Genomic DNA, 15,084 nt, shown 5'->3' on the forward strand with positions numbered 1-15,084 from the left:
AAGTCATTTCAATTCACTCCAACTAATGAGGTAGTTATCGATCTGCTGCAGCTGATAACCCTCACTCCCACTTTAGAACCATCTCTCGAAATTCCCCCATTCCGGGTGATCATATTTTGCATTGATGGTTGTAGCTCTCTCAAAATACCAGTTCAATCTTGTGACTGCTTATGCCTTTGGGTCCAGTGACTGCCACCAGGAACTAAGGTCTCTACTTGACTAGAAAAAATTGACATTGATTTGTCTATTACCAGATGTGGGCCCCTACAGAGTACTACAGCTGAGTGATGACGTGATTGATAACCTGTGCTGGCATTTATCCCCTGCTGAAAATAACTTAAGAGTCAGTGAGACTGGTTGGGTTCTTAACCAGTCTCACTTTGAACTGTGTACTGACTTGACACTGACTAGCTGGATGCTGGTGGCCTATTAAGCTGGACACGGAAATGTTGTTGGAATTAGCACAGGCATTCTAAATCTGCATGCTTGACATGGCAACGGCCTTTGTTTTGATGTGATTCTGAGCACAGGAAACTTTAGAACTCTTTTGACTGGACATTTAGCATCAGAATGTCAAGCCCAGTGAGTTGTTCAGCTTAGAAGCTAAAGCCACTGCAGCATGTTGATCCTGTGCAAATGTTATGTTTGTGCTGATATGTCTAGCATCTCTGTCCTATTGGTTTGAAAGCTATGTACAAACAGTAGCATGCAAGCTAGGAGCTACTAAGCTATTTCACACTGTTGGGGCCAGGTCTTGTATCCAGAATATCCTATTCTTCTTGTCTAGTATTAACGTGATAGCAGTGATTGTACATAGAGTTCTGTGTGTGCTATTTACAGTGGCATAACAGTTTTTAAGTTTCTAGCCACTATCACCACCACCTAGAATAAGCCTTGACTGTTCCACATCAACCCTCCAACCCAGGCACATACGTGCCAACAGACCCGATCCAGGCGAGAGATTCCGGATTCTTTTGGATAAAAATGTCTTTATTTTAGCTGTCTCAGGCCTGAAATTGCCTCTGCTTCAATAGAAGTTAATGGGGAAAATACATTCCTGCGATTATGTTTTTCACAATCTCCCACTGTCCTGTTCTGAAATGTTGGCCTGTATGCAGGCGCGCCAAGTGGCTGAAGAGAGTAACTTCTTATCCAAGTTGGGTGCAGGAGTACTGGATGCCCTGGGACATCCATGATAAACACCGGCACGCCCCAGGAACGCTGCCCAGTAACCATTGACTGCCACCTAACCACAAGCAAAAACCTCAGAACTATAAATACCGAAAAGAAGCTGCCCTGTCAACAGACAATTTGGGAGGGAATGTTAATAACTATTGCTACAAAGAATGCCAAGATGGTCTAAAGTGTCATAGTAAATGATTCAAGGAACCATAATAGTAATCTCTAAAGTTTTACAATAAAGGCAGGTTTACGTCCGAGCATTATATGAACACAGTCAGATACAAAGTGAGTCAGGGACCTTGTCAGTTAGAAATAGCAGAACTGGCACAAGAAAAGGTGCAACCAGTACTATCAAAGAGTAGGCAGGTGCAGCATATGTTGTATACTTGTAAATGTTGTATACTTGTAAAGCGCACAGCTGCCCCAGCAACGAGGCGTCCCGGCGCTGTATACCGCTGGGGAACCCATCCTGGCTTTCCCTGTGAGATGGTCCCTACTGGGCATCTCCAAGGTGAAGACAAGCATCCCCGGCGCTGATGGGGCCGTAAGTGGAGATTAAGCAAGCTGCTGAGTGGGATCCATGGTTAGAGTAGGCACCGAGGCGAGAATTATCGAGTCCGCTGACCTAATTAGGAAGAATCCAATCCCTAGTTTAGGCTCAAAACAGGTCTACTTCTCAAATTAACTGATTCTCAGTTAATTCACGGTGTTCTTCCATGTACAACATGGGGTAAATGTCATTCCCAACTATTCTTCTTCAAGTACCAACTTTTTCTGTAAGGTGCTACTAAATCACACCACTTTTTTAACTTTATGGGTCATTGTGTTAAAGCATTTATTAGCTTTGGAAACTCAAGGACGTTTGACCATATTAGCTTGCAATAGCAGGTACAATTAATACATTTGCAGAACTAACAAGGTTGAGTTTCCACATAGATTTTTGTGTGGAATTATTTCCATAGCTCGTTCCATGAGTGGCCTCTACTTACCTCACCTGGGTCACACATTTGCTACCTCAACACTGGGCAAATGTATACTTCCCTGTCTGTTACATGCCTGATGCTTCTGGCAGCACTTGACTTTTCAGGATCAAAAGCATAAATCCCCTGAATCACTCGCATTTCGGTAGTACCAAGGAATGTATGACGTTACAACGCAAACATTTACAACGCATGCCTTTACAACGCAGTTTTTACATTGCAACATCTATTACAATGCAAGATTTTACATCACATGCCATCACAACGCATTTTCAGAAACTACATTTACAACGCATTCCATTACATCGCATTATACCATTACAACGCATACCATTACAACGCATACCATTACATTGCAGGTAAGGTAAGTGTTGGATAGTGAAGGGGTAAAAATTAATATTCACACTCCAGTGAGTGCAACATTAGGGTAAGTGTTGGATAGTGTAGGGGTAAAAATTACTATTCCCACTCCAGTGAGTGCAACAGTAGGATAAGTGTTGGATAGTGTTAGGGTATGCGTTGTAGTGACATGAGATGTAATGGCTGCGTTGTAATGGCATGCGATGTAAAGAATGTTGTGTTGTAATGACTGCGTTGTAAAGGTAGTGCGATGTAATGACTGTGTTGTAAAGGTTGTTTCCGAGTACCAAGACTACCAAAAAATATATTGCATCTTCAGTGACATCTATGAACTTAATTCAAAAGAGGCAAGGTAAAAAGTCAAAGAATTATCCTAAAACACTATTCTAGGAGCAACTTTCTTACTTTTCAAAATTCTCAAAGAATTCCAGGTGTACTCCTAAAACTCCACAACGGTCACAGTTTTCTAGTACTCAGAAGAGTAGTATTGGTGATTGCTAAATTTTTACTAACTGGAAATTTTTGGATACTGAAATGTGGCAGAAAAGTTCAATAGGGCTTCTACATTTATTTTAACGCAATTGTGGCTGACACGATTGACAGAGATTTGTCATCAGGATTTGGTATTAGGTTTACCAAGTGACACATACTTTTTACCCTGACGTGTTTCCCATACATAGAGAGGAAATCGCATTTAATAACAAAAATGGAAATTTTGAGATAGTATACCCAACACCACAAAACCACAAAAGTTCCTTTAACTAACCACTTGCTTAAAAGACGACTACATGACAGAATGTTGGAAAATTGAAGAAAAACTTTAAATGGGACGATTTGAATGCTAAACTTCATAGAGTTTCTCAAAGTTTCCATTGATTAAGCATCTTTTGCTGTATATCAAAAATATACAAGCAACCACTCCTGAGGGGGAAAAAATGACCGAAACTGTACTAGTCTGCAAAGTGGATGCAAAAAGAGGAGGCAAGGAAAAGGAGAGAATTGGTTTTCTCTAGTGACCATGGATATCCATTTATAAAGCACACAGTCACCAAAACACTTGCTAGTGCTATCACAAGACATTCAATATGGAAAGACATTTGTTATGACAAGGCATTCAATATGACAGGACAGATTCATAGTCATAAAACCCACTAAATAGGTTTTTTACAAAAGCTATTACATTTTGCAGCAGCAAGATACTCAACTGGAAGAGGCTGTGCAAGTGATATATTTTTTCGAGCCCACTGGTTCCCTACCTCCTGCCTGAGACAAATCATAAGGCATGCCCTCTGTGCCAATCAGTAATCGATAAGTCTCATGCCGCCGCCACCACTGGAGAAGTGGGGCCAAATCGTGGGATCTTTAGACACTCTGATATTACTTAGAAATCCAGATTTCCAAAACAGCAAGTTCTTCCTATTGGCTGCTAAAACTACTTCCTAAATATTGACTTGCACAGATTCTGACCACCATTCAGCTGTGATTGTGGCCCATATTCAATCTTGCCCGGATTACGGTACCTCTATTTACCTTGGTCTGCCTGATAAATTGTTGCATTGTCTGCAGGTAGCACAAAATGCAGCTCCCCAACTCTTAATGGACTCAATGCGGCAGGATCATATCACCCCATACTCAAGTAAGCACACTGATAGCCAATCAGTAAGAGAACATTTTTAAACCACTGTTCATTGTCCACTGCATTGCTCATGCCACTTCCCCAGTTTTTCTGACAGCTTACATTTGCCTTTACACCGCAAAGCGAGCTTTACGCTCTTGCAACAAAATCTTACTGGATACCCCAAAGACGAAAAAAACATTTTTTTAGGTTGGCATTCTCAATTGGCCGAGTGAGGGACTGGAACATCCTCTTTCTCAAAAGAAATGAAAGACATATCTTCTTATTTTTTCACTTCTTTCATGACTTTAGAACTTGGTTTCAGCTTTTTAACCTGTAAAGTTGCAACTGACTCTGCTCTCCTGTGCCTAAGTTAGAAATCTTTGCACGAGAAGCAATAGTGATGCAGCTTCAGGTTCCCATCACCACGGTTCCTCAGTGGACTCCATAGAGCACTACTGTGGTGTCTGTTGTATTCATTTGAGTTCTGCCTCCACCACTCGTGAACTGACTTCACAGACCCACTAGAACCAATAATGTGGTATTCCGAGGCTTCCACTTCCACAGCTCGTGAGTGTACGCTATAGATCTCTACGGTGGTGTTCCTTTAGGTTTCTGCCTCCATTGCTCCTTGGTGGACTCCACAGACCTCTCCATCCTATTCTCATATTAGCTAACCCAGTCACCAGAAGTGGTAAATTTGATACGGTAATAGGGCAGGTGCATGCAAAAGCACCTCTTTCCCGCACGCATCTCCCTGCATGCTGTGCTCATCTGCAGCTACACATGTTCCACAACAAATTTGGAGTACACCTCCAAGCACTAAGCATTGCGTGAAAAATCTTCCAAAATACACCACTCAAAAAGACAACACAATCAACCATGCACATCAAACAGAGTAGCTTCTTTCTTTGTTACTCATAAGTGATAGGAAAGCGTTATCTAATAACGTGTCTCCAACCCTTTTTTGCAACATCAGCTACTTATTTTCAATGAAAATCATCCTACTCTACTAATATTATTCTGTTATATTTGAGACAACATCAGAAAATATTACATTAGTCCCCATCCCACGCAAAATGGTCAGCAGTGATCAGGCACAGTTGCCAGCAATAGGGTAAAAAAGGTTTTATCCGTCTGGAATGCCTCTCCCTGGGTAATACACAGCGGCCATGGCTGCAATGCCCCTGGCACCAGTGCAATATTATGAGTGATAAGTCTCCCGAAGGCCACATTATTTAACACTCAAAGTTTGGCTTTAACTATATTTTCCAAACTAAACCACTTTTTTCCAAACATTAGTTATAAGTTCTGAAAATACACACATTTTCATCTTGAATCGACACTTTTCAGTTTTTTGACACATGTATTAATTCAAGAAGGCAAAAGCTTTTAATGTAATAGGCGTGTTTGTGCACAGGAGAGCTACTAACAAGCAGCTGGAGTGCTACCAGTCTCTCACGAGCTACTGGTTGGAAAAGTCAGCTATGATACATGCTTGAAACCACTTTTGGAGCAATTCAAAAAACGTAATAAACCAGCACCTGTAAAAGTACTCCTAAAACGGGTGCAGATTTATTAGTTTTTGAAATACACAAACATGGTATGCTTGAAAAACTTCACCAGGTGCATGTTTCCAACAATGCTACTGAGACTGTCTTGTGATATTTCCCCAGGCTCCCATTTCCAAAAAGTGTAATACAACAGAATGCAGGCTAAAGCCCTGGGGAAATGTCCCTGATGTGCAAAAAAACTTTCTTTGGCCACTAGAAAAACATATTCCCTTTAGAGAAATTCTTCCTCCAATATCTCCTCCGCATTTGAAGTGAATTCATTCCACCACGCTCATGGCAGAGGTATACGCTGCAGTAAACCCATTAAGCCTGTCAGGATTCCTTTTGGCACACGTAAATAAAGGATTTTTTTTACCAGAAACACTTAATTACTATACAAAATGGCTTTGTGCTCCCTGTACCCTTTTATAGGTGTGGCTTAATAAGTAGGTACGATACTAAGGTCAGATATCATCAGAGAAGTTTTCCTCACTCTAGTCAAGATTTGTGAGTTTGTTTGCTGCAGTGGGGTCCTCAGATTTGATAACTATAAGACTCAGATCCTAGTTCACATACCTTTGGAGGCCCATCATCGACCATTACTGGTCTCCATCGTTTATTGTCCCTAATGAATGCATGGCTGCACTAAATCAAATCAAATCAGATCAGGTGTTTGTTAAGCGCGACTACTCACCTGTAAGGGTCTCAAGGCGGTGGGGGGTGTGGGGAGGGGGGGGGGGGTTTGCAGGTTCCAGCCCATCAAGGAGGGGGTCTGTCGAAGAGCCAGGTTTTGAGGTTTCTTGCGAAGATGGGGAGCGATATTATCTGTCTGAGGTGGAGCGGAAGGTCGTTCCAGGCTCTGGCCGTGCGGAAGGAGAAGGTGCGGCCTCCCGATCTGGTCTTTCTGGTGCGGGGGACCACGGCGTAGGAGAGCTGGGCTGATCGTAGGGTCCTTTGGGGTGCGTGGAATTTGAGTCGGCTATTTAGGTATGCTGGTCCAGTGTCGTGGAGGGCCTTGTGAGCGTGGGTTAGCATCTTGAAGGGGACTCTAGCTTCGATGGGGATCCAGTGGAGTGTGCGCAGGTGCTGTGAGATGTGGCAGTGTCTTGGCAGGTTAAGGACCAGTTTTGCGGCGGCGTTTTGGATGTTCTGTAGCTTGCGGGTGAGGTTTTTGTTTATTCCGGCATAGAGTGCGTTGCCGTAGTCGAGCCTGCTGGTGACCAGGGCGTGAGTGACGGTCTTTCTGTGTTCGAGGGGGATCCATTTGAAGGTCTTACGTAGGAGGCGGAGGGTGTGGAAGCAGGAGGACGAGACAGAGTTGATCTGGCGATCCATTTTGAGCTCTGAGTCCAGGATGATTCCCAGGTTGCGTGCGTGGTCCGTTGGGGTGGGCGGGCTTCCGAGGGAGGGGGGCCACCAGGTGTCGTTCCAGGCTTCTGGGTTTTAGCCCATGATGAGTACTTCCGTTTTGTTGGTGTTTAGTTGTAGGCAGCTGTTTTTCATCCATTTGGCGACAGCTTCCATGCCTTCTCGAAATTTGTGTCTGGCGGTGTTGGGTTCGTTGGATAGGCTGAGGATGAGTTGGGTGTTCTCTGCGTATGACACAATGTTGAGTCCCTAGGTTCTGACGATGGGGGCGAGTGGAGCCATGTAGACGTTGAAGAGCGTTGAGCTGAGGGAGGACCCCTGGGGGACTCCGCAGGTGGTAGGTGTAGGGTCCGAGAGGAAAGGGGGGTCTGACCCTCTGCGTTCTGCCGGAGAGGAAGGAGCGGATCCAGTCGAGGGCCAACTGCCACTTTCCTGGACACTCTTCCAGCATTGTTTAGCTATTTTACATGCTCATTTTGCTACAGTTTCAGCCTCTTGGGGCATGTTGATGTCACCTGGAGGCTGAAAACTTTTGTAGGGACAAAATATGGTATTTTCTCATAACGGCCCACGTTCAAAATATTAAGTCACAGAGAAAATAGTTAAATTCTAAGCAATAAAATATTTGCTTGGAAAACAATAAAAGGGCAACCGTTTTTGTATATGTCTGAACAGAGACAAAACCTATGGCAATTCTGAAGATTTTGTAGTTCCCAAAACAAGTAAAAACACATAGTTGAAAGCAGCGCAGTAGTGAAAAATGTTAAAAATTGCTAAGTGTTTTGAAATATTTTTATACTGGTGATGATTTATTATATTGTTACACAAGTGACCATTTTACCATAAAATGAAATGCCCATATTTCTATTTAGTCCACTCCTAATTGTCAATGTTTCAACCTTAACCATTATCCATTCAAATGTCAGCATCAGGACGAAAAAATGAATGCCAATACACAAAGATTTTTATTATTCCTGGTGTATGTCTGAATTACAGGAGTAAGACAATAGTAAAGCAGGAGTATTCCTGGAGCAGTCCTTGAAATCAAAATTAAGCCAGGGTCACTACAGGATTAAGTCACACCGACTCAACGCTCAACGTGGATAGGTCAGATTTTAAATTAATCTACATGACTGTTAAAAGAGGGTTTAAGAATCTTTCTGTTGTGATTCATCACAAGGTCTCCCACTGTCTGTGTAATACGCACCACTTTGAGTCCAGTCTGTTTGTAGCCAATCTTTTCAACAGTAACCCCGCTTTCTCTAAGTGCCTAGAGCACAACAGTGCCTGAGGCCTCAGCGCCATTCACGGTGTCTCCATCCATCGCTCTGCCTTCATTGACGGCCATGGTCATCCTGTCACACCTTGGATGGTTTTGTTTGGAAACACGTCCCTCTATTCTAATCTCCCCTAAATACCGATTACGCCCTCTCTTAGCCCCTTGTTTACCACTGATCCCAATCAGGTGCCCCCTTCCCCCCCCCCCCCCCCCGACGCAGGTCGAGCTGGTTGGTCAGCATCTGCCAGCGCCCAACCCCCTTCCCAGGATCCGCCCGTCCGGGCACTGCGGCGACACCTGCCCTCAGTGCCTGTCTGCGATGAGCCACCGGTGTCGGTGGCGCCGCCGCCTCAATAAGCCGCATTAATGTCCTGGGATCGGTCCCATCTGGTCCCAGTGCCTTAACCAGCTCAGGTTGTGCACACTACTGCAAAATTAATTGCTCTGAGGATGAGCTACCAAACTCCCTTCTCAGCGCTGACCTGCAGCGCACCTGCTGGCCCTCGTGACCATGTGCTATATGAATCGTGAATACATCGTTGGGTTCCACCATTCGACTTTCTTTCTACCGGTCATTTTGCACGTGACCGGGTTTTTTCCATTCACATCAGGGGGTCACTCTGCGACAAACGTCCGTATCCTGTTCATTACCGAGCCCACCAGACGCAATAAATATCCCACCTTTTATAGCAAACTTCATACTAAGCTTTTATACCACAGAAACAGCCATTTAGCGAGTTTCTAAGCGCTACCAACAATGGTACATGAACGAGGTGTCGTGCAAAACCGTGAAGTGCTATGCCCAGAATCACACACTATGGTCAAGCGACGTGCCGGGAGCAGAACACAAGCCTCGTTGTTCCATAGTCAGCAATTTACCAAATTACTTGAGTAAATCTATTCCCTACGCCGTTCAAAATGTTTACAAGTGTTTATAAATTATGTTCAAAGCCAGCTATGTAACCAACGGCGTAAAGTTATTTTGCAATAAAGAAGCATATTTTTAAAAGCATTACATTTTTACTAGAAGCCATACTATCGAAAAGCAATATTCCCTTCTAAACTAAACACGAACATCTTACATCGCGTTCCCAGTTGCAGGGCCCAAATACGTCAGAAGTTATTTAAGTAAAACTAAAAATATTGCAACAATTGGTATTTATTGCAGCGATCAAATGTCTCAAAAAACTGGTGAGAGCATTTTGTAGAAAAGCAACACGTTCCACATGTATACATCTGTTGTACGTACACAGCAGTGCTGCTGTCAGCATCCAATATGGACAAATAATAAAGTATGTCTTCTGTAAATCACAAAACGCCCAAGCCTAGAGCGTATTTTTACTCCCCATAAACACGCTAAAAACACGAGTCCATCCACTGATTTGAGTTGGCGCGGGGCTGTGAGTTTTCAAAGCACGCACAGCCGAGCACGGCAATTTAAAAAGTGCAATCCTTTGGTGACAGGGAACGGCCAGATAGCCCGCAGGGTTAAATCAACAACTCACCGGATCGGGTTTGTGTATATCCGGGAGGGAGCTCCTGAGTTCCGAGTTTGCTTTCCGCGGTCACAAGATTACACAGTTGGCGGGAGGGAAGCGCTGCTCTTTCCGTGCGGCGCAGGGCCCGTGTGCTCGTCGCCGGAGCAGGATGCGGTGTACCTGGCGCAGCCCTTTGGCCCTCCACCTCTCCCGGTTACTCATTAATGGGGCTGTGTGATGTAACTTCAGGCAGCGCGCGGATCCCGGCCCGTCAGCATTCCACGTCCCGCCGATCCCGGCGCAGCCTGCACGCGGCTCCCACGCCAGGGAGAAGGCGCATTTACATTAAGCCTGGCACACGCTGCCAGCAGGCTGCAATTTCATAATCCGCTTCTGTGCGTTCGCTAACTTCAGAATTATCAGGGGCGTAGAAAAGATGCCAGGCATCCTGGTGACATAAAAGGAACTGGGCTCCCATGCCCTGCTTTGATAGTATAAAACAACCACTAATTGGGGTACAGTGGGCCCTGGTGCTACTGCACCTGCTGCACTATTGATATCCACGCCCACAGAGAATTCCTTATGCTTCAACATATGTGATGATGGTGTTCGTCAGGAAAAGTGACTTTACCCACGCTTTTTAAAAAAAAGATTATTCTTGGTTTTACAATGATGCCATATAATTTGTGGTTGAAGCTATATAAAATGCGAACAGCATTACTTATTAACTAGGTTCAACGTCACACACACAACCCGACATATGGCCATTAGTACATAATGCACGTCAGAATGAACGTTCCCGCCCTGGGGTGACAATGTGCTTTGTAGCGCTCGCTTATCACGTGCACTGAAGTTTCTCTCAGAAAATAAACTCGTGAGAAATGCTTCACGATCCGCGGTTGCTCGTTCCCACAAGAACCTGGGAGATATCCGTAAATGTTGGTGTCTTCACTAGTTAATAATTGTGCGGGTCCTAGTTATATTGGAATGTGTTAGGATTGTTGGACTGCTTCCCATGAGGTGGCTGGCCTGGAAAGCCGTATGATGACGGTGCTGGTAAATTTGTGTATAAAAGCGCAGGGCCCCGAAGCTTTTCCTGAACCTGCCGCAGTGCTGCTGAATTCCAAATACCAAGGCTTTCCGGCAGGGGCGGCTGGTGACATATGAGAGTGGTAAGGCGAGTGAGTGAACTGCCCCACCGCTTCCCAAAACACACAATAAAAGAAGCATGTAAAATAAACACACTGACATGCATTGCAATAAAATAAATAATAAAATTAATGTACTTACCCGGGCTGCGTCCTCCGTGTCTTGTCTGTGGCTCAGAGCACTATTGGAAGTGCAATCTTCCCTAAGCAATCCTGACCTGCTCTCCTCATGAGAGCCGAGCCAGGATTGGATGGAGCGTGCTGGCTAGATGCTCCATCAGGCCTTGGACACCTGTGCTTGATCTCCCCCCGCGGAGACCTGTAAAGTGCGCATGTCAGGTTGGACGTCACAAGACAGCCGCCCGAACTGACGCCTGCTTTGCAGTGTCTGGGCAGCCTTCCTCTAGTCCTCCATGCTGGCAATCGGCAGTAGAGAGTAGGGTATGCCCCTATTTCTCCAGCTCAGAGGCGGGCTGACGCACGGCTGTGGCACACCTCGTGAAAAATAAAATGGCAAAAAAGTTATTTAATTGCCATTATATTGTTCACATTTACAGCGGCTCAAAGCGGGCAGGGGGGTGACACTGCCCCGCCCTCAAGAGGAAACCACAGCTGCTGCCTCATTCTCATTCTGTCTCATGCCTCTTTCTTCCACCTCTCTTCACTTCTTGTCTCTTTCTCTCACTCTTGTGTTTTTTTCATGCAGCTCTCCCTTCTTTGTCATTATTTTTCGACCATTCTCTTCCTCCTACTTTTCCTTTTCAAGTCTAATGATGAAAAGTCAGTACTGGTCTCCAAAATGGGCCCTGGCACAAAGGGCCGGTGCTAGGGTTTTTGGGGCCCTGGGCAGAAAGGGGATGTGCCAGGCCTCTCTAAATTGCATAGACATGACACATTCAGGGCTGTTTGCATTTCAATAGATGCCTATGCTCCTGAAGCTACAGCCCCTCCCTCTCAGCCACCTCTAAGCACCTCTTAACAGCTTTTATTTCTATTTATTGTGTTTTATATAGCGCGAACATGACCCATGGGTATCAGAGCACTTTACAGTTACATGATGTAATTTACAGTACAACAGGTATAGCAGTAGTATTATACATATGGTTCCGATGCGTACCTTTCGTATCGGTTACAACAATAACAAGAGTAGGATCCATTAATTGTATTAATGTACGTCTTAGGTGCCTTAATAGCGATCTGTGAAGTTATCCGTACATACGTTACTATCTTGTTGAGGCAAACTCCTATATCAGATCTAATTGGCACTAACTCTTCGATCATTTGTGAGGACTGTTATGGTGTCTCTGCGATCTTTCTTGAGTAGGATGCATCCATAACTGAAAGAACTAGGCATCGCCTAGCGACTGACCACCATGTAGATGATGACCAGTTGTAGTTTAGGTTAGGGATTTACTCATTAGGAAGATCTTCGCTTCCCTCTTGAAGGTCAACATGTTTGGAATCTTTCTAATGTTTGGAAGGAGTGAGTTCCAGATTCTGGGGGCCGCTCCGGAGAATGCTCTGTCATACGTTTTCTTCTTCTGAGAGATGGGAGGTTTCAGCAACAGGTCTCTGGCACTCCGAGATGGTCTGCCTCCACTGGATAACAACATTTTCTGGGCTAAGTACATTGGTGTTTTGTAGTGGAGCGCTTTGTGGGTAATACATGCCAGTTTAAGCTGAATTCTGGCTTCATATGATAGCCAGTTTAGCGCCTTCAAGTGTGGAGAAATGTGATCTTATTTTCTTGAACCTGTGATGAGTCTTGCGGCCGCATGGATACAGGCTTTAAGTGGTGTGTGGAGATCTTAGATAGTCCGGTTAATGTTGTACAGCCATACTCAATCCTTGATATAACTAAGGATTGAACTGCCAATTTGAGGTCTGACGTAGTAATGAGTGGTTTGACTTTTCTAAGGTACTTCAGGTGAAAACAGGCAATTTTCGTCATTGATTTGATATGGGCTTGCATGTCTAGGTTCTTATCCAGCGTGATTCCTAGTGATTTGGTCGAGTCATCTAGGACAGGGGTGCAATTTAGTGCCTTGATCAGTTTGGTCCACTTCTCCACATCTTCGGAGCATTTTAGAGGGGATATTCATAGGAATTCTTTTTTTTGCGCATTTAGTTTAAAATGATTGCTAGTTAACCAATGTAATGACACCTTTAAGGCATTATTCATTGTCTTGATCTCATCCAGCTAGGAGATCTTAATGTAGATCTGAGTGTCATCCATGTACATGTGATGGGAGATGTTGGCGTTCTGGAGAACTTCTGTAAGGGGTTCGACATATATGTTGAATAGTGATGGAGATAAAGTTGAGCCTTGTGGAACTCCAATCGAGTTTGGGGATGGCGGGGATAGCGCCTGGTTGACCAAGAATCTTTGCGTTCTGTTCTGTAGGAAGGATTTAAACAATTTCAGCACATTTCCAGATAGTCCCATCCTGTCTTCAAGCCGGGCTATTAATTTTTCATGATTTACCGTGTCAAAAGCAGAAGACAGGTCAAGAAGAACTAGTAGACATATTTCATTGTGATCCAGAGCCTGTAGTGCATCATCCACTATGTGTAGGATTGCTGTTTCCGTACTGTGGCCGGGTCTGAATCCAGATTGGCAGTCATCCAACAGACTGAAATTAGTGATGTGGTGGCTCAGTTGTTGTTGCACGCATTTTTCATGTAGTTTGGCTAGTAATGGAATATTGGTCACTGGTCGAAAATTGTTTGGGTCTGCCTAGTCCCCTGTAGGTTTTTTTTATGATGGTGAGGATTTGACCTGTTTTTAGGCAATCTGTTAAGGCGCCTTGAGACAGTGAGGCATTGATTATTGTTGTCCATATGGGGACGACAATGTGGTTGATTCTTTTCAAGCATTTTGAGGGGAGGGGGTCATTCTAATGGTTATTTGGTTTTATATCTGAGAGAGTTTTGGCAATGGTATACAGGTCATATAACTTGAAGGTCGACCATTGTGCTTTATTTTTCGTCATTGCTTGCTAAGGTGTGAGAGTTGCTTATCTCAAGAGAGGGTTAATACTGCCAGGGAGCTAAACACCAGGGCAATAGCCATCCCTCTGTGCCTCTGAATGGTGTGGTTAGAGGCCTACTCCCCTCGGGTTCCCCTTGCTACACCATAGCAGTGAGGTCAGTGGAGGGGGCCCCTTAAGGTGGCGCACTTGCAACATGGTACCTTTCATGCCGTGGCCTGGCTGTGTCACATTGTTGCGGGGTCCCAAGTTGGAGGGCTGAATGCAGGGTCCTGGGCAGCTGCCCACACTGCCCATGCCTAGCACGGGCCCTGCTGGCACAAATTGAGCACTGAATCGGTGCATGCGAGATTAGGAATTTCAGCCACTGCACAGTCAGCAGTTTTTCTGATACACACATCTACCTATTAAATTCCAGTCCAAGCCCTTCCTCATTCCACTGAATTGTTCCGAACCTGTTACTGAGCGGTCAAGATCATGATTCTGCACTGATTTCTAAATATTGCATGGTTGTCTTTCTTGAATTATTTAGAACTCACCTACCATTGCGATTGCTCTGTTTTACATAATCACAGCAGCAAACTATTGCAACAGTTTTTTCTTCGCAACTTCAGATCCACTTTTTTGAGTTTCAGCACATCATTCCTTGAATGCTACTTATATTAATCTCTTCCTGTGCTCCGCCGACTCATTATTTTTATGGATCTAACATTTGTTTTACATAGCGTAAACTCCACCCACTGGGTTTCAAAGTGATGTTCAGTTGGTGAATCATGAAAAGAAACATTCCAACAATGGTAGGTTTTTGGCAATTGATTACCAGCTGAACCTCAGAAGTAAGAATCGAGGAAACTAAGGAAGCAGTGTAACGGACAAAGGATACAATCAACCAGAACAAAATATGGTACATAAGAAATAAGTCAGAAATGGTGTCTCACAAGCAATGGTTTACACCTGTTGATCATAAGCAATCAATCAGATTTCTTGTAGAGCGCGACTACTTAAGGTCTCAAGGCTCTGGGTAAAGAGGGGGGGGTCTGCGGTTCAGTCGAAGAGCCAGGTATTGAGGTCCTTTCTGAATTGCGGCAGTGACAGTGATTGCCTGAGAAGAAGAGGCAGGGAGATCCAGGT

General features: G+C 44.5%; 1 protein-coding gene across 7 annotated transcripts in view; it reads right to left on the reverse strand.

Moving 5' to 3' along the window:
• COBL (cordon-bleu WH2 repeat protein) overlaps positions 1-15,084 on the reverse strand; it is a 961,684-nt gene that overhangs the window by 638,551 nt on the left and 308,049 nt on the right. Inside the window, exon 1 of one of the 7 annotated variants that reach the window (XM_085607311.1) lies at positions 9,843-10,191. The exons of the other annotated variants lie outside the window; for them this stretch is intronic. The gene's annotated coding sequence lies outside the window, so the exon portion shown is untranslated. Of the gene's footprint in view, positions 1-9,842; positions 10,192-15,084 lie in introns of those variants that run through there. 7 annotated transcript variants of the gene reach the window in all.

The sequence above is a fragment of the Triturus cristatus genome, chromosome 5_2 (genome assembly GCF_964204655.1).
Source record: "Triturus cristatus chromosome 5_2, aTriCri1.1, whole genome shotgun sequence".
NCBI lineage: Eukaryota > Metazoa > Chordata > Amphibia > Caudata > Salamandridae > Triturus > Triturus cristatus.